This window comes from Lepisosteus oculatus, chromosome 14 (assembly GCF_040954835.1).
Source record: "Lepisosteus oculatus isolate fLepOcu1 chromosome 14, fLepOcu1.hap2, whole genome shotgun sequence".
NCBI lineage: Eukaryota > Metazoa > Chordata > Actinopteri > Semionotiformes > Lepisosteidae > Lepisosteus > Lepisosteus oculatus.
In genome coordinates this window covers 3,419,067-3,439,610 of record NC_090709.1, presented here as the reverse complement: position 1 = coordinate 3,439,610, position 20,544 = coordinate 3,419,067, and the positions used below count along the sequence as shown (strand labels likewise).

Sequence of the window (20,544 nt, the reverse complement as noted above, 5' to 3'; positions counted from 1 at the left end):
CCTTCATTCGTGCAAGTAGTAAAAGCAGACGCCCCTATTCTTCCGTGACCCGGATTCGAACCGGGGTTGTTGCGGTCACAACGCAAAGTACTGACCACTATACGATCACGGCGAGTAACCGATACACACGTGGCAGGGCGGAAAAGGCTGTGCTCTCTTCGTGTGACATAATTCGGAAAAGTCCTGACGTTGCATTTCAACTGAGCCCCAGTATACATCGACCCTTCGACACTCTGAGTGACAACTCTCTTGCGTGTTTTCTCATATTTATGTAGTTTGCTTGCATGATGCCGGGAACAGCGTGGTTGTTCGCTGCCATATGGTCTAGGGGTTAGGATTCCTGGTTTTCACCCAGGCGGCCCGGGTTCGACTCCCGGTATGAGAACGTGTTGGTTTTGCCTCCTGCTTTCCAAAAGATCAGCACCGTGTACGAAGGAGCCGCATTAAAACCACTCGAACGTGCAAAACGTGCGAGAAGAGGGGGTGCTTGTTTCCAACCGAAACTTCTTGCGTGTGAGACGAGCTGATCATCGCTGTGGGAGGGTTACTCTGGTAGACAGGGCTGACCTTCGGCAATAGGATTTATACTCTCCAAGATGATATTTGCACTTTCTGGAGAGGCGATTTTCTCCACTTCAGTAGCCCGATTTCATCAATTGCGTGGAGAGGGCTGTAGAATGTGGCGCCGCCTTTCCTGCTTCGTCCATGACAGGCGTGCTTGTCTCTGGGGAGAGAGCACGGTCCATCAGCGCACTCCAATAAAGGAACTGGAAGCAGCTGAATCGCATTGGCGAAGCTCAGCGCTGGGCGGCTGGGCACGTCTTACCACCGTTTCCGTAGTGTAGTGGCTATCACGTTCGCCTCACACGCGAAAAGTCCCCGGTCCGAAACCGGGCGGAAACAGATTTCTTTTGTCGCCACGCACAAAAAGGGATTGGGGATTCGCCTAGTGCTGTGATCGAACAGACCCACTCATCTCTTAGTGTGGCGGTATCTGCACAGTGCATGTCGCAGCGCATCCTGCATTCAATTCAATGTGCTTCCTGAAGTCGAGTCGTGTGCCGTGCGGAGGCTCTGAAAGCGAGAGCAATGAAAAGGTGCACGACGCTGTGAAAGAAAACAGAGAAGTGAAAGGCAGTCCTTTCTCTAAGGAGGTGAAAGAAAAGCTACTCCCCGTCAGGGAATCAAACCCCGGTCTCCCGCGTGACAGGCGGGGATACTTGCCACTATACTAACGAGAAAGACATCGCACCCTCCGACCCCGGCATCGTGTCCCGACCCAGCGTGCTGGAAGGCGACGCGTGCTGTGATTCCTTTACGGAGCAGAAATGACAACCGAGGAGACGAGAGATCATTTAAGCATTTCGCGTCTGAACGGAAAACACAAACGACCAACTCGGAATGACTTGCCTTTGACGCTTTTCAAAGCCTTCTTTGTGGACGACGACTGCGCCGCCTAGCAGATACAAATGGGTTGTACAACTTTGAAGAAGCAAATGGAAGAGGGCTAAGCCCCCTCTCTTTTAGCACAGGTTCGATCTGTCTCCCAGAATCACCAGGGCGCACGCACACACACACACTCGTGCCGTTGAAGTGCTCTGCTTCATTTCTAAGGGCAACTCAACATTCACTCCTACCCCGAGTGCAGAAAAGACAGCGTCCGCAGCAACAACAGCTCAGGTCTCTGCACAGGAGCTAAGCTGCCCCCATCTCCTCTGCTCTGCGGCTCCTGCGGAGTGGAGTCCTGCCTGGAGCCGTGTTTGCTCCCCGCGCCCTGTCTGTGCGTCGTGTCCAAGAGCTCCTGGGAATAAGAGAGAGCCCTCCCACTCGGGGGCTTTTCCACGGTCTGTGTGAGGAGGGGCGGGTGTGTCCAGTAGCTTATCGAGCGGAAGCCTGGGGCGGCAGAGAGCTGTGATCATGCAGACCTTGAGGTGTCACCTCTTTGTCTGCTTTCCCGCCCCCCCTCCGCCCAAGCTCTGCTCCAAAGTAGCCCGGAAACCCCTCACACCTGCACATGTCACAACCTAAGGTGTGGTCATGAGACACCCATGGGGTGTCGTTCTGTTCTTGCTAATTGTTTCCTGCCCGTTGCAGGCAGGAGTCTATGCGAGGAAGATGCGCTGGACAGAGCTCAGAGGGCACACCTGGGTGGCTTTCCTTCTGAGTGACGTTCCTGCAACACTCTCCCGCTACTCTTGGTGCGCTCATGCCGCAACACAGGCTGGAGCTGGAGAAGGCTGGAGCAGGTGGCTGTGGGCTCAGCACACCGCCGAAATAGCTCAGTTGGGAGAGTGTTAGACTGAAGATCTAAAGGTCCCTGGTTTGATCCTGGGTTTTGGCATTTTGTTTCATCGCGCCCTTTGTTCCTCTCTCCAGCACTCTCTGCCTAAAGTGATGCGTCCCTTTCTCAGCCGAAACGCAAACCGAGACACCAGCAGCAGTCTCTGTGGGTTTCCGTAGTGTAGCGGCTATCACGTTCGCCTAACACGCGAAAGGTCCCTGGTTCGAGACCGAGTGGAAACGGCCTCGTTTTGCACGCTCCTGTACTTCACAGAGGTATTGAGCGACCGGTCATTTGTTCCCAATGTATTTCCGGTGCCTTCATGCACTCTTGTACCAAACGCACGTTCCTTGTGTACGCGGAGCGGATCATTTGCAATTGGGCTGTGCCGACAGACCAGGACGAGCTCTGTCGGCTCAAAAGCAGCGCAGGACCTGCAAGAACAACAGAAAGATTAGCATCCAGCGGGGGCCTCTTAGTGAGCCCAAGATCTCATCAAGAATCAGCTCCAGCTACAGGGCTGGGCGCAGTGTTCCATTCTCCGACAACTCTTGGTGTAAAAAAATCCCTCCTGTCTCTGCCTGAATTGCACTTTTTGCTTTGGTGTAACTGGCTTCCCCTGCATGGGCGAATGTGAAGAAGATCCTTAGTAAGTCATTGAAGAAAACCGAGAAGAGGTCGGAGTGGCCTCTGTCGTTCATCAACGATCCAGTCAGGCAGTACACCTCTGTAAAGCGCCGTTCGTTCACATCGATTGGCTTTTTTTTTGCCTTCATTCGTGAAAGTAGTAAAAGCAGACACCCCTTTAGGGAGCCTGTTAGCACCCGGAGTTTTCCCCTTCTGTAAGCTCTCCATAGCCTCCCAGCTCTTCTACTTTCAAATCCCTCTCAAGTACTTCCCTATCTTCTTCACTGAAAACGTTTTCTAGCTTTGAGGTAAAAAAATGAATTTCTTCATCCTTTACCTCTGTAGAGCTGTACAGTCTTGAGTAGAAGTGTCACGCCCTCTGCAGCCAGAGGGCGGTCCTCCTCTGTCCTGTCCCTAGTTTCTGGTCTGCTGTCCTTCCTGTCCCTCTCTTTCCCTTGGGCTATATATTTCCGGGTCTTGCACTCTGTCCTCGCTCAGCACTGACGTTCGGATGTCCTGAGACCCGCCTAGCACCAGGGCGCCCCACGTCCGCTCCCTGAGGGCACAGGTTTCTATACGGCATTCCTGAACTCTTTGCACCAATGAGCCCGAGCCTTTTTCCCGTCTCGCCGCTACGCATATGGGTCTTTTTCCGCACTCCTGCTCCCCACGGTTAGTCCCTTTGGACGTCCGTGACAAGAAGGCCTCGATGCAGAAGAGGATAACACTCAGCTCTGTACTCTCTCTTCCCTCCTCATCAACTACACTTTCCATGACAGACTTGGAGCCTACCACTTTCCTGAAAAAGAAGCGAGTACACTTCTCATTTTCTTCCAAGAACTGCACTCTGCTTCTTAACAGCACTCCTCGACTCCTTTCTTCGGCTATGCTCCGGATGTCCTTTTTTTAAAGGGTGATTTCCTCAAGCACATCGAAGCCACTGTGCAGCATCATGTAGAGACGCTGCAGCTGCCTCTGTTTCCTGGCTAGCACTCCTCTCTGTCTGGCAGCAGCCTTCCTTCCCTCAGCCATGAAAAAGGCCTTTGTCCTCACCTTCACCTCCTCCCACCACTCTCCTACTGACCCGTACAGACACTGCAAGGACAGCCACTGTGATAGTTTCTCCTTGTAGCGGGATACTACCCCCTCGTTCTCTAGCAGCTTTGTGTTGAGTTTCCAGAGGCCTGGGCCAAAGACAGTCCCGCCCTGGAGTTCCACTCTACACCCTAAAGCCTGATGATCTGAGAAGAAGACAGGCTGAAGAGTGACCCCAACAACTTTCACTCTCTCTGAGACAAAGCAATAGTCAATTCTGGAGCTGCTATTCCTCCCTGACCATGTATATTCTGCTGTTATGGGATATATACATCTATATGTGTCTGAGAGTTTAAAGTCTTGAACTAAGTTTTGCAGGGCCTGTGAGCTGGAATCCAATTTTATCGGCCTTTTGGCTAAGATCAAGTTCAAATGGCATGCCCGCAGTTCTTGTCTTTCCAAAGTTCTATAAGGCGATCGAAGATCCTGAAGAGTGCTTGAGCTGGTATCGCCCTAGGTTGAGCCTAGGGGGTTAAGGCCAAGCAGCAGCTGAGCTGGGTGGGATCCGGCAGCAACGTTCTCTCTCTCTGCTCTCTCCTCTCCCCTCCCCCTTTCTCTTGCTCCGCCTCCTTGGCCTCTTGGCTGGGAGTAGGTACTCGTGGCCTGCCCACGGTGCTTGCTTTCTTCCTCGGGACTCGGAAGCGCTATCCGCTCCCTCTCTCTCCATCTGCCTCCTTGGCCTCTTGGCTGGGAGTAGGTACTTGTGGCCTGCCCGCGGTGCTTACTTTCTTCCTGTTACGAACCCTGGCTCCCGGCAACAGAAGAGGCAGAAGTAGGCGTAGCCCCTATCTATCAGTTCACCTATCAGTTTTCCCATTCACCACCACACCCCCGTCTCATCCTACTTAAACACCTGTCCTTCCCTAACTTGTTGCTCAGTATTGGTTTTCCCTATCGAGCTTCCTGGTTGCGCTTCTTCTACTCTGTGTTTGTCTTGGATTTCAGCTTTCGGTTTTTCCCTTTGGACTTCGGCTTTTCGGATCTCGGCTTGGATTGGTGCTTTCGCTCTGTTTTGGATTTCTGGCTACCTCTGGATTCTCGGATTACTCTACGGACTACGGCTTCGGATTACTCTTCGGCTTCGGTACACGTACCCTTTCGGATATCTGGCTTCCCCTGGACTCTCGGCTCGTTCCTACGATTACGGTTTGCTTTCGGATTACGACTTGGCTTTGTTCGCTCCTGCAAGTGGGTTCACTCACTCGTTCGGTCCCTGTTACCGAACTCGTAACACTTCCTCGAGACTCGGAAGCACTATCCGCTCCCTCTCTCTCTCTCCTCCTGCGCCTGCACGTAGCTGGGCTTTGCACACAAGGACAAAGGCTAGGGCTCCCTCGCTGCTCCTTTAGCAGCTAAACCCTCCTCTCCACAGGACCTTGCTCTCTCTTTCTCTCCTTTTTTCTTTTTTCTCCTTTCCAGATGGCAGACAAGAAGACACTGATCCGGTTCCACTGGACCAAGAAAACAGAGACGATGCCAACTGCGAAATCCTTTTTCATTACCTTCCTGAAAGGGATCCTGCAGTTGGTGGCCGGAGATCTCTACTGCCTGCAAGACAACAAGGCAGAGAGATACATGGAGGCCTACATGGCCACGGATGCCTCATATGAAAAGGCAACGAAAATGATCAGAGAAAAAGGTAAGCACCCCGGTTTCTCTGGTTTGTCTTTTGAGGAAGACAAACCAGAGGACCATCACAGTCAACATCGGAGCCGACAGGGGGTACATTTACTACCCCAGGATAGGCCACAAGGAGAACAGGTGTGACATCGTCAGATGTCACAACTGTAACAAAGAGTGGCAAATGGCAAAAACCTGCCGGGCAGCCAAAAAGTGCGATGGATGCGGCGCCGAGGGACACCTCCTTCACTAATGCAAGGTAAGCAAACCTTCGTTTGCGCAGGTGGTGGAAGCCGGCCAGCAGAAACCGGTCTCAAGACAAAGGGAGAGAGGTGAGAACAAAGAACCCGCACCTCCTCCGCAGAGAACCGAAACTGCCGAGGCCACACCCCCAGCTGCACCAGTGCCACAACATGGCCGCCAGGACGACGGACAAAATGGCTGACCGGAGGAAGGGCCCTGGATAACTCCCAGCAAGAAGGGAAAGAGGATCCACCTTCGGAAGGACAAAAGAATAGTGTCCTAGAGGAAACGGAACTTTCTTCCCCCGAGGCCCAGGAACAACTGGAGGAGGCAGCCCAGGAAATGGAAACCCTCCGAGGCCTAAAGACGACAGGAAGTGACAGCCCAGGAAACGGAACCTCCCTCTTACGAGTCCCACGGACAACAGGAGGAGGCAGCCCAGCAAGAGGTTACCCCCTCCCCCGAGGCCCAGGGGCAACAGGAAGAGGCAGCCCAGGAAGTCAGAACCCCCTCCCCTGAGGCCCAGGAACAACAGGAAGAGGCATCCCAGGAAGTGGAGCCCCCCTCCCCCAAGGCCCACGAGCAACTGGAGGTCCCCGAAACTCCTGGAGAAAGGGAAGAAAATAGCCTTCCCGAAGCGGTGGCGGAGAGTATCCTCGAGGAAGACGAGGATTACTTTGAAGCCGCCCTGGAGCCAGGACTGATGGTAGGGCTGGACCTGTCCAGCATGTTTACCTTTCAGTACCCAAGAGACCTGGAGGGAGCCCAGCATATTCCCCCCAGGACCCGAACGAGAGGAGTTACATCTAGGCTAAACAGTGCGCAGATGTAGACTCCCAAGTTTTCCACTGTAAGCACAAAGAGAGGAGGTTCAACTTTCACTTGTTTAATCATGACTGTGAAACTTATCTTTTTAACAACTAACGTGAGAGGGCTAAGAAACCCGGTGAAAAGACGGGGAGTCTTTCATGATCTGGCCTCAAAGTCTTTCTCAGTTTGTTTCTTACAGGAGGTCCACCTGAAGGATGAAAGTGACAAGTTGACATTCACCAGGGAATAGACGAAGGGAGAATCATGCTGGAGCGTAGGAAGGGTCCACTCTTCCGGAGTGGGAATCCTCCTCGGAAACCCATAGATGACGCTGGTTTCCTCCTTCTCGGTGGTGCAGGGCTGGATCCTGGTCGCAGACATCGACTGGAGGGGGCAGAAGTTGAGAGCAATTAACGTCTATGCTCCGACGGAACCCTCTATCCGGAAGGAAGTGTTTGCTGACCTGGCCAGCTGCTGCACCACCAACAGACAGGTGGTGCTTGGCGGGGACTTCAACGTCGACCGGGAGAAGGGGAGCGACGCTAGCTCGGCAGAGCTGGAGTCGCTACTCAAGCAGTTCTCCCTGGTAGACGGTTTCAGACGGTGCCGCCCTAACGAGGTCGGAACGACATGGAAAAACTCCCGGGGAGTGTGCAGCCGCCTGGACTACATCTTTCTGCACAAGACCTGCTCCCTGGAGTCGGCGACGGTGTCCCCGGAGTGGTATTCCGACCACGAGCGCTTGACGGTGGTGGCTAACACCAACCTGCCGGCATTCAGTCGTGGGTACTGGAAGCTGAACCGGGAGATACTGGAGGAAGACGACTTCAAGGCACTGTTCTGTAAAGACTACGCGAGCTGGGTCGATCTGAGAGACGGCTACAGCTCCATGGTGGAATGGTGGGAGTCGGTGAAGGACAGGACCCGAACCCTGGTGCAGATGTACTGCAGACGGAAGGCGGCCAGGGAGAGGAAGGAAGCTGCACGACTCCAGAGACAACTAGAGGAGGAGTACAGCTCGGCTAACGGGGGAGGAGCCTTCAATTCAGCCCGGGCACAGGACCTGAAGGAGAGGCTCCGCAAACTCAATCAGGTCCGAGGAGCCCAGAAAAAGAGGGTGATCCACGGCCTGAGACGGGGAGATGGAGAGGAACTACTGGGCGAGAGCGACAAGGTAGAAGCGGCCACCGCTTTCTACATGGAGCTCTTTTCAGAAAAGCAGACGGAGGTGGAGGGAGGCGATGCTTTTCTGGAGGAGCTGAAGGCACGAGTACCGGAGGAGGTGAGGTAGGACTTGGAGGGTCCGATCGCGGCCAAGGAGCTGAAGGCGGCGCTCTTGTCCATGGAGAATGGCAATGTGCCAGGGCCGGATGGACTGCCCAAGGAATTCTACACCTGCTTCTGGGACACCCTGGCGGCAGATCTGGTGGAAGTGGCGCAGGAGATCTTCCGCCGGGGGAAACTCGGAGACACCATGAGGGAGGGCATCATCTCCCTGCTCTTCAAGAGCCCTTAGCAGAGACGGTGTGACGGGACCCTGGAGATACCGGGAGGCGTGGGGGAAACCCAGAAGATCTCCCAGTACGCCGACCACACGACGCTGTTCCTGCGGTCGGACAGGGGGTTGAGGAGGGCCCTGCAGGTCATGGAGCAATACTCCAGAGCCTCGGGGTCGAAACTCAACCGCCAAAAGAGCAAACTGAAGTTCTTCGGGCCCTGGAAGCACAGGACGACGGTGCCGGAGGGTCTCGAGCTCTGCACGGAGCCCCTCAAAATACTGGGGGTTTCCTTCCAGAGCCAGGACAACGAGACCAACAACTGGACCAAGAGGATCGCCAAGGTGAACGCAAAGCTGGGTCTGTGGAAAACGCGGTCGCTGTCCTACACAGGGAAAGTGATGGTGTTGAAAGCAGACATCCTGCCGGCTTTGGTTAACCTGGCGGTGGTGTACCCATTGCCGGCCAGACTCAGACGAGCGCTGCAAGGGATGATCTTCGGCTTCGTCTGGGGCGGGAAGTACGAGTACATCACGAGAAACCGGATGTGTCAGCCGGTCGAGGAAGGGGGTCGAGATGTCCCACATTTCCCCCTGAAACTTGACTGCATCTTCTACTGCGACCTCTGTCGGGCGCTGCGGGAGCCCATCGGACCTCAGGAGGAGGACGAAGCGCCTAGTCGCCAAATGGGGTTTCCCCATGGCGAGGGAGCGCTGGAAAGGACTTTGGGCCCTATACAGGGATTAAAGGACAATAGCGAGTGGTAGGTTTGGAGGGACTCTCTTAATTGCGCAAATCCGACCCCACATGCAAAGATTGATAACGGACAATCAATCTCCGTTACGCCGTTGTTTTTTATTACATGGAGTGTTAATATGTGTGAGATGTTTCTTTTGAGATGTTTATTTTGCGGATTAAAGTATATTTTGTAGAACAAAAAAAATCTTATGACAAGGTTTACAAGTTATTTGTTGAACTACATTCTAATAGGTGTGGTCACATTCCAGGTCATTTGTTTACGTTTTTGTTTCTGGAGTACCTGTTAGATGAAATGTGCTAATATGTAACCTAACTCCAGGGTGAATAACTAGAAGAGGGGAGCAGCACCATTCCAAACCAAGGGAGCTTTGAGATTGGCTGGGCCAGATCTCTCATTTGCATATCTGATTTGGAAATGTAACACTAAATCCCCTTCTTGCAAGGATTTAACTTGCAACCAAGAGACCCCTACTGTGTATTGCTACTTATTTTTTATGATAAGTGGTGATTACCAGTTGACAGATTTTATTTGTTGAATTATAAATGGTTCTGTATTATCACCCTGAATGGCCTGTACTCAAGGTTTGGTAGGGTATGTGTTTTCATTTCATTTGCCAAATCGAATTTTTGCTCTTTTAGTATTTGTTTAGAAGGCTTTCTGAAGTCAGGAAGCCCATTTATTTGGTGAAAAAAAGATTCTGTATTAATATTCATATTTCTCATTCTACATAAATAGGGTCTTTTATGAATAAAAAGATCTTGTGCTTGGAAATCTTAATAAAGCTGTGTGCTTCCATACACTCGAGCAGTTTTGATTCGTAATATTTGACTTTAGGTGTGGGAACGGGTCTTTTTTGCCATTTGATTTCCAATTGATCAGCACAGTATAGAAAATAGACCCGTAAAGCAACGACAGCAGTGACAAATGTGCAAAAAGTGATCACTTGTTTTCGCCCGCTTTCAAACTGAAACCCTTTGGTGTGTTAAGAGAATGTGATAACCACTACACTGCGCAAGGTGGGAATGGGTGACTTGCAGAGAGTGTTGAACTTCGAGAAAGGACTTCTCTCAGGAATATATTTCCACATTCTGAAGAGGAGATTTTCTCCATTTCTGTAGTCTGACTTCCTCTTTTGCTAGAGAGCTGTAGAATGTGGAGTCACCTATCCAGCTCTGGGAGCAGTGTGTAGATAACAGGTTTGTTACTGCCGGATGAGCACAGTAAATTAATACAGCAGAATAAACACACTGTGAGTATTTGAAGGGAATTAACAATCTTTTACGTCTCGCCATGTTCAATGCTGCTGTCATTTCTGTAATATTGTGATTATCACGTTCATCACACATGCGCAAGATCCCCTGTTTGAAATTGGGCAGAAACAGGTGTCTTTTTATCTTCTCACATTTTGCACTCCTGCCAGTGTTTTATGGATCTTGTTTTGTCTTGTTGCAAGAATTCGAATTTCCTGTGTCATTCATCACATCACATCACATCAAACAGCCAGCAGATCATGTCACCTTTCAGATAGTCATTCTTCTGCTTCCTAAATTTCCTAGAGACAGGTCTTTTCAGCAGAACTGACAAACGTGGCAAAGCAACCTGATAAGACCAGGTCCTAGAAGTCACTACTCAGTCAGTTACTACTGCCGAAATGCAAGCCCTTCCTCCAGCCTGAAGAAGTTGATCCTACATTACTCATGAAGAAGATGTATCTACCAAACCTCAGAGAGCTGAGCTGGATCACTCCCCTTCTGAATGATGTTGCAGTAACACTCTACCACTCCTCTTCGTGCACTCATGCTGGAACTTTGGGAGGCTACTGCAGACAGCAGAGGTCGGATCGTACACAGAGGTTGAAATAGCTCAGCTGAGAAAGCCCTAGACTTATGCTCTAAAGGTCCCTGGTTCAATCTGGGTTTTGGCATTTTGTTTCGTTGCGCCATTTGTTCCTCTCTGCAATGCCCTGTGTCCAAAGTTACACTTCCCTTTCTCAGCCTGAATCCCAAACTAGAGTCTTTGTGTCCTTGAGTCCCTCTTTTACCGACACTGATGAAGTACAGAAATAACTTAACATGTTTTGCACTCCTTATGGTGTTTTATGGTGGGACAATGACTTTTCTTATGTCACTTTGATGGGAGTACAATTGGAAAAAAAACTAAATTGTGTGTAGTTGTTTCCATATCAAACCTGTCTTCCATTTTATATAGTATTCCACAGGAGTGAATCAATTCCTTGTTTAATTTTGCCAATGACCCTGCTGTCAAAAAAACTAAATTCCCATGTAGCCAAGGAGTTGCTGAAAAGCAACTTCACTTTGATGTTTTGTGTTGTTATAACTAATTCATCTCCTTTTTAAAAAAATAGATTTCTGTAGAAGAAAGGTATCTCACACTACAGTTTAAATTGTAAACAGGTCATAGAAAAAGCTCCTTAGCTCCCTGTCAAGAATCAAACCCCACGCTCCTGTATGACAGGCAGGGATTCTCACCATGGTTAAATTGCAACCGTAATAATATTGACAACATTAATAAATGCATATATAATTGAAATTGAAAACATATCTAACACAGCATCTTTTCTGGTTATATACCACAATGCATTGCTGATATTTGTTGTTTGCCATTTAGGTTAAATACTGTCATGTTTTTCTCAGCAATCGTCTTTTGATGCGTAAGTATAAATAATGATAATACTATTTGAATACATACAGGTCTTAATATTATTTTGATTAAAATAGGAACAAGTTATAGGTTTATTCCATGCTGAAAAAAAAGAAGAAAGAGAACACAACGTTTCGGCCATGGAGCCTTCTTCAGGTGTGAGAGAGACAGGGCAGTAGGCAAAGGTAAAGTAATGGGAGAACAAAGGTTGGGAGGGAGGAGGAGTGAGAGGCGGGAGCAGGGGACAGAAAGAGAGGCCAATCAAGAGGTGTGAAGTCAGAATGGGTGCAGAGAGGTGTGAAATGAAACTTTCAATGAATGGTGAAAATTTAAAAGAACAGTAGTCTGTCGTTAAGGGAAGGGAGAATGTGTGATCCTAGCTGCAGAATAATTTTAGTTTCAGTGGTCTTTCTGATGTTTGAGTTTGGAAAACCGTCTTTGAGAACACAGATGGAGAGATTAGAGTGGTTGTGGCCGTCAGAGGTGAAATGAGAAACAATGGGCTTGGAGAGATCTTTAATCTTCACAGCCCTGACGTGTTCTCTGAAGCGGTCTCCGAGTCTCCTTCCTGTTTCTCCAATGTAGATGGCTGGGCATTTACTGCAAGAGATACAGTAAATAAGGTTGCTGGAGGTACAAGATGCTGTCTGGGTGATCCGGAATTGTCCTGAGGGGCCTTGAATGAGTGTGGTGGTGGCTGTGTACTTGCAGGTGATACAGGTCAAGGGAGCTGTGAACAAGGAGGTTACGCAGATTAGGTTATTGTTCAGCGGGGTCTGGACATGTCTGTGAGGCTGAAACCGGACGGTATCGTGTATCAGGCTCCGGTGCACTGCAGCGTAAGTATAAGTGTATAGATGAAACCTTTAATGTATTGTTTGGTTTAAATCAAAATGCTTCACTACTACAAGAGAGATGTATAGTATGAAGGATGGGAAAAAAAATGATTTCTTGGAAGAAAATGGTTTTTATTTGCTTTCAAAATGAAGCGGAATTTTAGCGCGACACACAAACCCTTTGTCTTTTTTAAATATATTATATATACGTATAATTATATATATTATGTATATATTATGTATAATTGACATGTATGGATCTCTCTTTAGCTCACGGGGCTAGGTCGCTGCAGAGAGACGCGGAAGTCCCGGGTTCGAGCCTCTGGTCGGTGCAGGGACCGACCAGATGCGGCAAGGGCGCCCGCCTGAGCCCCCGTTGCGTTACAATAACAGCATTAGTAATACAATGCGTGCTCAGAAACCTTACTTATTAGCTTATGAAGCAACAGTGTTTCGACAATTTGCGGTCTTCAAAAAGTAAACGCTGAAGTTTTTATACTTCCTCGTGAGCAGATCACCTTTGATTTAGAAAAGGAAACTTACTCCCCTGTTGCTTGCATTGCAATATCTGAATCGAGACCCAAGCGCTAAGAAAGCTGAAAAACGTCATAAACCCGATTTTAATTTAGATACACATTTTCTAATGCAGCCTTCATTACAAGTCAGTCTATTTCTCTAAAGCGTGTTATGTAAAAAAGAGAAAAACGAAAATATATGGATGACAATTTTTAAAAGCTGAAGATTTTACTTTTGAGAAGTTGTCATTTTATGTATCTAGACGCTTTTCAACCACTGCTTTTAGAACTTTGCTGTGCTTCCTGAATCATTTTCAGTGTTATAAACTGGGTGTGGAAGTAGGGATCACTTTGTAGAGCAGTTGATAGACTGGAGCTGTTCAGACTACTCTTGTTATTCCTCAAATGCTTCCATCATTTTTCTTTCAGGCTAGGACGCGAGTGTGTACATGTGTTTGGTTTTTGTTTCACTGATTCTCATTGAAGATTTGTGAATTAACAAGGAAAGAATCAGTTGCCTCGGAAAGCAGAAGGTTTGGTTCTCAACGATCTTGAAGACACGCCCATGTAGAGCAGCGTGTGATGATTCGTACTACAAAACACCAAGTGCTCAAAGTGACGTCTGCGTTTGCCGTTGAAACTTTTCATCTCGGGTGCACTTTTAGAAAGCAAAGATAGAGCAGTTGTGTTGAATCACATTATGACAGCTGTCAGCAGAGTGGCGCAGCGGAAGCGTGCTGGGCCCATAACCCAGAGGTCGATGGATCGAAACCATCCTCTGCTATGTGTTTTTTATGCACGATTGATAAGCACACCATCAGTTTAATGAAGTGCATTAAAACTGATTTTTCTCTCGTGTGTATGCAAGCTTCACACTTACGGTACTCTTTCATCTTTACCAATAGCAGATGCCCAAATGTATCTTTGGTTGTTCTGCGATCCTTGATAGTTTCCTTAAATCCTTCAAATGAACATCCATATCAAAGCAATTGTGTTTATATATATTACAATTAAGGTACATTAAAAATATCAACGCACATTTGTATAATGCTCATTTAATAATAATTGTCAAAGATTGTCAAGTTCTCCAACAAATGAACAAATGATCAACAAATGATGATTAATCTCTTCTTGAATATAATCTCAAAAAAGAACCATTAAGGTTTACTAAGATCAAAGCTTAATCGGTGTATTAGGTTTAGCTTGCATCATAGTAATTGAGCAATAGTCTGTCCTAATTAAAGAGTACCCAAAGTTTGAAAGTACAACATAGAATAAGAGTACCTTTAATTGCTCTAAAAAGATTTGTGTCTCCCAGGCACCTCTTTTGTCTTTGATCTTTCTGGTTTGTGCCAGCTAAGTTGAATTCCATCATCAGTTAATTTGTCTTAAGTCTGAAAACCAAATTATGACTGAGCTTAGACATTTCTCAAGCGAGTTTTCACTCAACGTTTATTTACTCAAATATTTAGTATAAAATGTACTACTGTAATCCTTATATTTTAAAAGACAATTTAGCAGTTTTACACCTTGCAAATTCAGTGGTAAACAAGGTATCTTTAAGCTAAATTTTGTGAATATTTTAACTTGATCAAAGTAAAAATGTAATGTAAAAAAAAATTAAAAAATCTATAATCAATACCTTAGCATGCTTTCTATAAGCAATACCTTAACCTCACTTTCAAAGAAAGTGAACACGCTTTCTTTGAAATCACTGTTGCCTACTCTCCAAAGTTGGTTTATCTGGAAATAATATTATATTAGAAATAATATTAGAAGCTATTTTTACTACTGGATCTTCACTAATCAACTAATCAGACATACCCATTACACATTTTCACATTTTAACTCCACTTTTCTGCAGTATTTGCTAAGTCCTAGAATACAAAGTGGCCATATTTCAAAGATCAAAAGTTGTAGTAATTTCTTAGAACATGAAGCTTTTTATAAAACACTTTATTTTGGCATTAAAAGATTAGCAAGATTATACATTATAAACTAAAAATAAGAATGTATGCCAGAGATGGATCCTATTAATCAGATGTAAGCTGTCATATAATGACCTATCTGTAACCTAGAATACTAGTAGTGAATATTTTCTACACCACAGAGAGAATATAATATCAGACCAGTAGGTTTTGATTGTCCATGTTGTCAAGGACTCACTTGTGTGTACAGGACTCTTCCTTTGTGCTCAGCCTCTTGATGTGGAATTGGGAGTTCACCAGTTCTGTACACTTTCCCACATGCCTCAGTTCATCTCTGATCTCTATCAGGAGACCCAATACCCGAAACTCTGAAATCATTCACATTTTGTATCAGCATTTGTAAGGAATTAGGTCAGGATTTTTTTACACTATTGTTATATTAGCATTACTGTAGTGTTGCTAATGTGCTACATGCAACTTATAATCCTAAAAATGTAAAATTCCCACATTTGAAGTTGATTTTGTGTGATTTTCACCTTCACACTATTTTATATGCCATTTATTGCTTATTAACGTACTATTTTTAATCAAAATAATATTAAGACCTGTATGTATTCAAATAGTATTATCATTATTTATACTTACACATCAAAAGTCGATTGCTGAGAAAAACATGACAGTATTTAACCTAAATGGCAAACAACAAATATCAGCAATGCATTCTGGTATATAACCAGAAAAGATGCTGTGTTAGATATGTTTTCAATTTCAATTATATATGCATTTATTAATGTTGTCAATATTATTACGGTTGCAATTTAAACATGGTGAGAATCCCTGCCTGTCATATAAGAGAGTGGGGTTTGATTCCTGACAGGGAGCTAAGGAGCTTTTTCTATGACCTGTTTACAATTTAAACTGTAGTGTGAGACACCTTTCTTCTACAGAAATCTATTTTTTAAAAAGGAGATGAATTAGTTATAACAACACAAAACATCAAAGTGAAGTTGCTTTTCAGCAACTCCTTGGCTACATGGGAATTTAGTTTTTTTGACAGCAGAGTCATTTGCAAAATTAAACAAGGAATTGATTCACTCCTGTGGAATACTGTATAAAATGGAAGACAGGTTTGATATGGAAACAACTACACACAATTTAGTTTTTTTTCCAATTGTACTCCCATCAAAGTGAAAAGTCATTGTCAGAAGTGGGATATGAAAACAAGCCACCAGGGGAGACCGATGTAATAACTTCACCAGAAATATATTGAAAACAAATGGGCTGTCACTAAGGAAATTCATAGAGAAATACAGGTCCCACCATAAAACACCATAAGGAGTGCAAAACATGTTAAGTTATTTCTGTACTTCATCAGTGTCGGTAAAAGAGGGACTCAAGGACACAAAGACTCTAGTTTGGGATTCAGGCTGAGAAAGGGAAGTGTGACTTTGGACACAGGGCATTGCAGAGAGGAACAAATGGCGCAACGAAACAAATTGCCAAAACCAAAATGCCATTGAACCAGGGACCTTTAGAGCGTCAGTCTAAGGCTTTCTCAGCTGAGCCATTTCAACCTCTGTGTATGATCCAACCTCTGCTGTCTGCAGTAGCCTCCCAAAGTTCCAGCATGAGTGCACGAAGAGGAGTGGTAGAGTGTTACTGCAACGTCATTCAGAAGGGGAGTGATCCAGCTCAGCTCTCTGAGGTTTGGTAGATACATCTTCTTCATGAGTAATGTAGGATCAACTTCTTCAGGCAGGAGGAAGGGCTTGCATTTCGGCAGTAGTAACTGACTGAGTAGTGACTTCTAGGACCTGGTCTTATCAGGTTGCTTTGCCACGTTTGTCAGTTCTGCAGAAGAATGACTATCTGAAAGGTGACATGATCTGCTGGCTGTTTGATGTGATCATGAATGACAGGAAATTCGAATTCTTGCAATAAGACAAAACAAGATCCATAAAACGCTGGTAGAAGTGCAAAATGTGAGAAGACAGGGGATCTTGCGCATGTGTGATGAATGTGATAATCACAATATTACAGAAATGACAGCAGCATTGAACATGGCGAGACGTAAAAGATTGTTAATTCCCTTCAAATACTCACAGTGTGTTTATTCTGCTGTATTAATTTACTGTGCTCATCCGGCAGTAACAAACTTATCTACACACTGTTCCCAGAGCTGGATAGGTGACTCCACATTCTACAGCTCTCTAGCAATAGAGGAAGTCAGACTACAGAAATGGAGAAAATCTCCTCTTCAGAATGTGGAAATATATTCCTGAGAGAAGTCCTTTCTCGAAGTTCAACACTCTCTGCAAGTCACCCATTCCCACCTTGCACAGTGTCGTGGTTATCACATTCTCTTAACACACCAAAGGGTTTCAGTTTGAAAGCGGGAGAAAACAAGTGATCACTTTTCGCACATTTGTCACTGCTGAGGTTGCTTTACGGGTCTATTTTCTATACTGTGCTGATCAATTGGAAATCAAATGGCAAAAAAGACCTGTTCCCACACCTAAGGTCAAATATTACGAATCAAAACTGTTCAAGTGCATGGAAGCACACAGCTTTATTAAGATTTCCAAGTGCAAAATCGTTTTATTCCTAAAAGACCCTATTTATGTTGTATGAGAAATATTAATATTAATACAGAATCTTTTTTCACCAAATAAATGGGCTTCCTGACTTCAGAAAGCCTTCTAGACAAATACTAAAAGAGCAAAAATTCACTTTTGTAAATGAAATGAAAACACATACCCTACCAAACCTTGAGTACAGGCCATTCAGGGTGATAATAAAAAAAACATTTATAATTCAACAAATAAAACCTGTCAACTGGTAATCACCACTTATCATAAAAAATAAGTAGCAATACGCAGTAGGGGACTCTTGGGTGCAAGTTAAATACATGCAAGAAGGGGTTTAGTGTTACATTTCCAAATCAGATATGCAGATGAAAGATCTGGCCCAGCCAATCTCAAAGCTCCCTTGGTCTGGAATGGAGCTGCTCCCCTCTTCTAGTTATTCACACTGGAGTTAGGTTACATATTAGCACATTTCATCTAACAGGTACTCCAGAAACAAAAACGTAAACAAATGACCTGGAATGTTACCACACCTATTAGAATGTAGTTCAACAAATAACTTGTAAACCTTGTCATAAGATTTTTTTTGTTCTACAAAATATACTTTAATCCGCAAAAAAAAAAACATCTCAAAAGGAACATCTCACACATATTAACACTCCATGTAATAAAAAACAACGGCAGAACGGAGATTGATTGTCCGTTATCAATCTTTGCAAGTGGGGGCGGATTTGCGCAATTAAGAGAGTCCCTCCAAACCTACCACTCGCTATTGTCCTTTAATCCCTGTATAGGGCCCAAAGTCCTTTCCAGCGCTCCCTCGCCATGGGGAAACCCCATTTGGCAACGTGGTGCTTCGTCCTCCTCCTGAGGTCCGCCAGGATCCTCTCCTCCAGCTCCCTCGCCCCCCACTTTATGTTGTGGCAGATGAGAGTGTTCCTCACCTTCCACAGTCCTTGTTTTGTGAGGGACAGCAGCAGCCCCCGCAGGTCCTGTGTCCCCTTGTCCAGTCTGGTGGGTGCCAGCCCCCAGCAGAATGTACTGGTAACTGAGCACCGCATCCATTCCCAGGAGTTGCATAATGTTGTCCATTCTGCCCCACACCGTCTTGGCGAAGGGGCAGCTCCAGAACACGTGCTCCTGAGTCTCCTCTACGAAACACGTGTCTCGGGGGCAATGCGGGTTCCTGGTAGCCAGTCTCTTGTGTACGGCCATCCAGTTGATGTCCAGTTCTTTCGGCTGCGTTCTTTCCCAGACTTGTCTGGGAACTCACAGCCTTTTGTTGGCGACCAGATGCCCCCTCACCTCTTTGTACAGAGCTCTGTGGTTGGTGCAGAGCACTGGCTGTCTCGTGGCCTCGTACCTCCTGCTCCACTTGACACCGTGGGTGTAGAACTCCAGTCGCATCTCTGCCTTGGGCCCAGTGTTTCACCACTGGACCAAGTGCCTCATCGGGACGGAGAGCCACAGCCTGACAAAGTACTGGTACTTGTGGCCGATGGGCTCCCGCAGCGCCCGACAGAGGTTGCAGTAGAAGATGCAGTCAAGTTTCAGGGGGAAATGTGGGACATCTCGACCCCCTTCCTCGAGCGGCTTGTCATGGAAATTTAACTATCAAGGAAGCCACAAGAGAGAGTTCTCACCTGAGTAAGGTCTTTATTTCAATATTGCAATATTGGGAGCCCTGCTGCCACTTCGCCAAGTGCAACCAGAGACTCAATTTGTTACAAGCAGTACAGGGTTTTTATAAGACGTTGCGCTGTAAAAAAGTTCAGCACTTGGTCCCTTCTAAAACTTCCCCTTTCTCTAAAAGAAAACAAATTACATCATAGAGCGAGAGAAAAACACTAGATTTGTTATTCAAAGTTTATCAGTTACTTTCAGCTAATTCTAATGACCCAGACAGCATATATTGTTTTGGTACATTGTCTTCTAAACTAACCTAAACAGTGTACTTTGTTGACGAACTGTTTTCTAAAATTCTGCACGTACTGTAGCATAGCAGTTATATCCTTGAAATATTATCTAAAAGCACCAATATATTTTTTTGCAAAGCTCTCTACATTTTTAAGAATCAATTAACTCATTAGATTTCCACTACACATCCGGTTTCTCGTGATGTACTCGTACTTGCCGCCCCAGACGAAGCAGAAGATCATCCCTTGCAGCGCTCGCCTGAGTCTGGCCGGCAGCGGGTACAGCACCGCCAGGTAAACCAAAGCCGGCAGGATGTCTGCTTTCAACACCATCACTTTCTCTGTGTAGGACAGCGACCGCGTTTTCCACAGACCCAGCTTCGCGTTCACCTTGGCGATCCTCTCGGTCCAGATGTTGGTCTCGTTTTCCTCGCTCTGGAAGGAAACCCCCAGTATTTTAGGGGCGTTAGGACGGCACCGTCTGAAACCGTCTACCTGGGAGACCTGCTTGAGTAGCGACTCCAGCTCTGCCGAGCTAGTGTCGCTCCCCTTCTCCCAGTCGACGTTGAAGTCCCCGCCAAGCACCACCTGTCTGTTGGTGGTGCAGCAGCTGGCCAGGTCAGCAAACACTTCCTTCTGGATAGAGGGTTCCGTCGGAGCATAGACGTTAATTGCTCTCAACTTCTGCCCCCTCCAGTCGATGTCTGCGACCAGGATCCAGCCCTGCACAACCGAGAAGGAGGAAACCAGCGTCATCTATGGGTTTCCGAGGAGGATTCCCACGGAAGAGTGGACCCCTCCTACGCTCCAGCATGATTCTCCCTTCGTCTATTCCCTGGTGAATGTCAGCTTGTCACTTTCATCCTTCAGGTGGACCTCCTGTAAGAAACAAACTGAGAAAGACTTTGAGGCCAGATCATGAAAGACTCCCCGTCTTTTCACCGGGTCTCTTAGCCCTCTAACGTTAGTTGTTGGAAAGGTAAGTTTCACAGTCATGATTAAACAAGCGAAAGTTGAACCTCCTCTCTTTGTGCTTACAGTGGAAAACTTGGGAGTCTACATCTGCGCACTGTTTAGCCTAGATGTAACTCCTCTCGTTCGGGTCCTGGGGGGAATATGCTGGGCTCCCTCCAGGTCTCTTGGGTACTGAAAGGTAAACATGCTGGACAGG

General features: G+C 46.5%; 2 non-coding genes and 1 pseudogene across 2 annotated transcripts; 2 read left to right on the top strand and 1 right to left on the bottom strand.

Annotated features, from left to right (window-relative positions):
• The first annotated feature begins 2,268 nt into the window (after nt 1-2,268).
• Nucleotides 2,269-2,341, top strand: trnaf-gaa (transfer RNA phenylalanine (anticodon GAA)). The gene has a single exon. It is a non-coding gene; the product is annotated as a tRNA-Phe (tRNA).
• A 7,209-nt stretch (nt 2,342-9,550) lies between these two features.
• Nucleotides 9,551-9,608, top strand: LOC138243849 (U7 small nuclear RNA). The gene has a single exon (XR_011192467.1). It is a non-coding gene; the product is annotated as a U7 small nuclear RNA (small nuclear RNA).
• Nucleotides 9,609-17,544: 7,936 nt separating this feature from the next.
• On the bottom strand, nt 17,545-17,604 carry LOC138243721 (U7 small nuclear RNA; annotated as a pseudogene).
• Nucleotides 17,605-20,544: the final 2,940 nt, after the last annotated feature.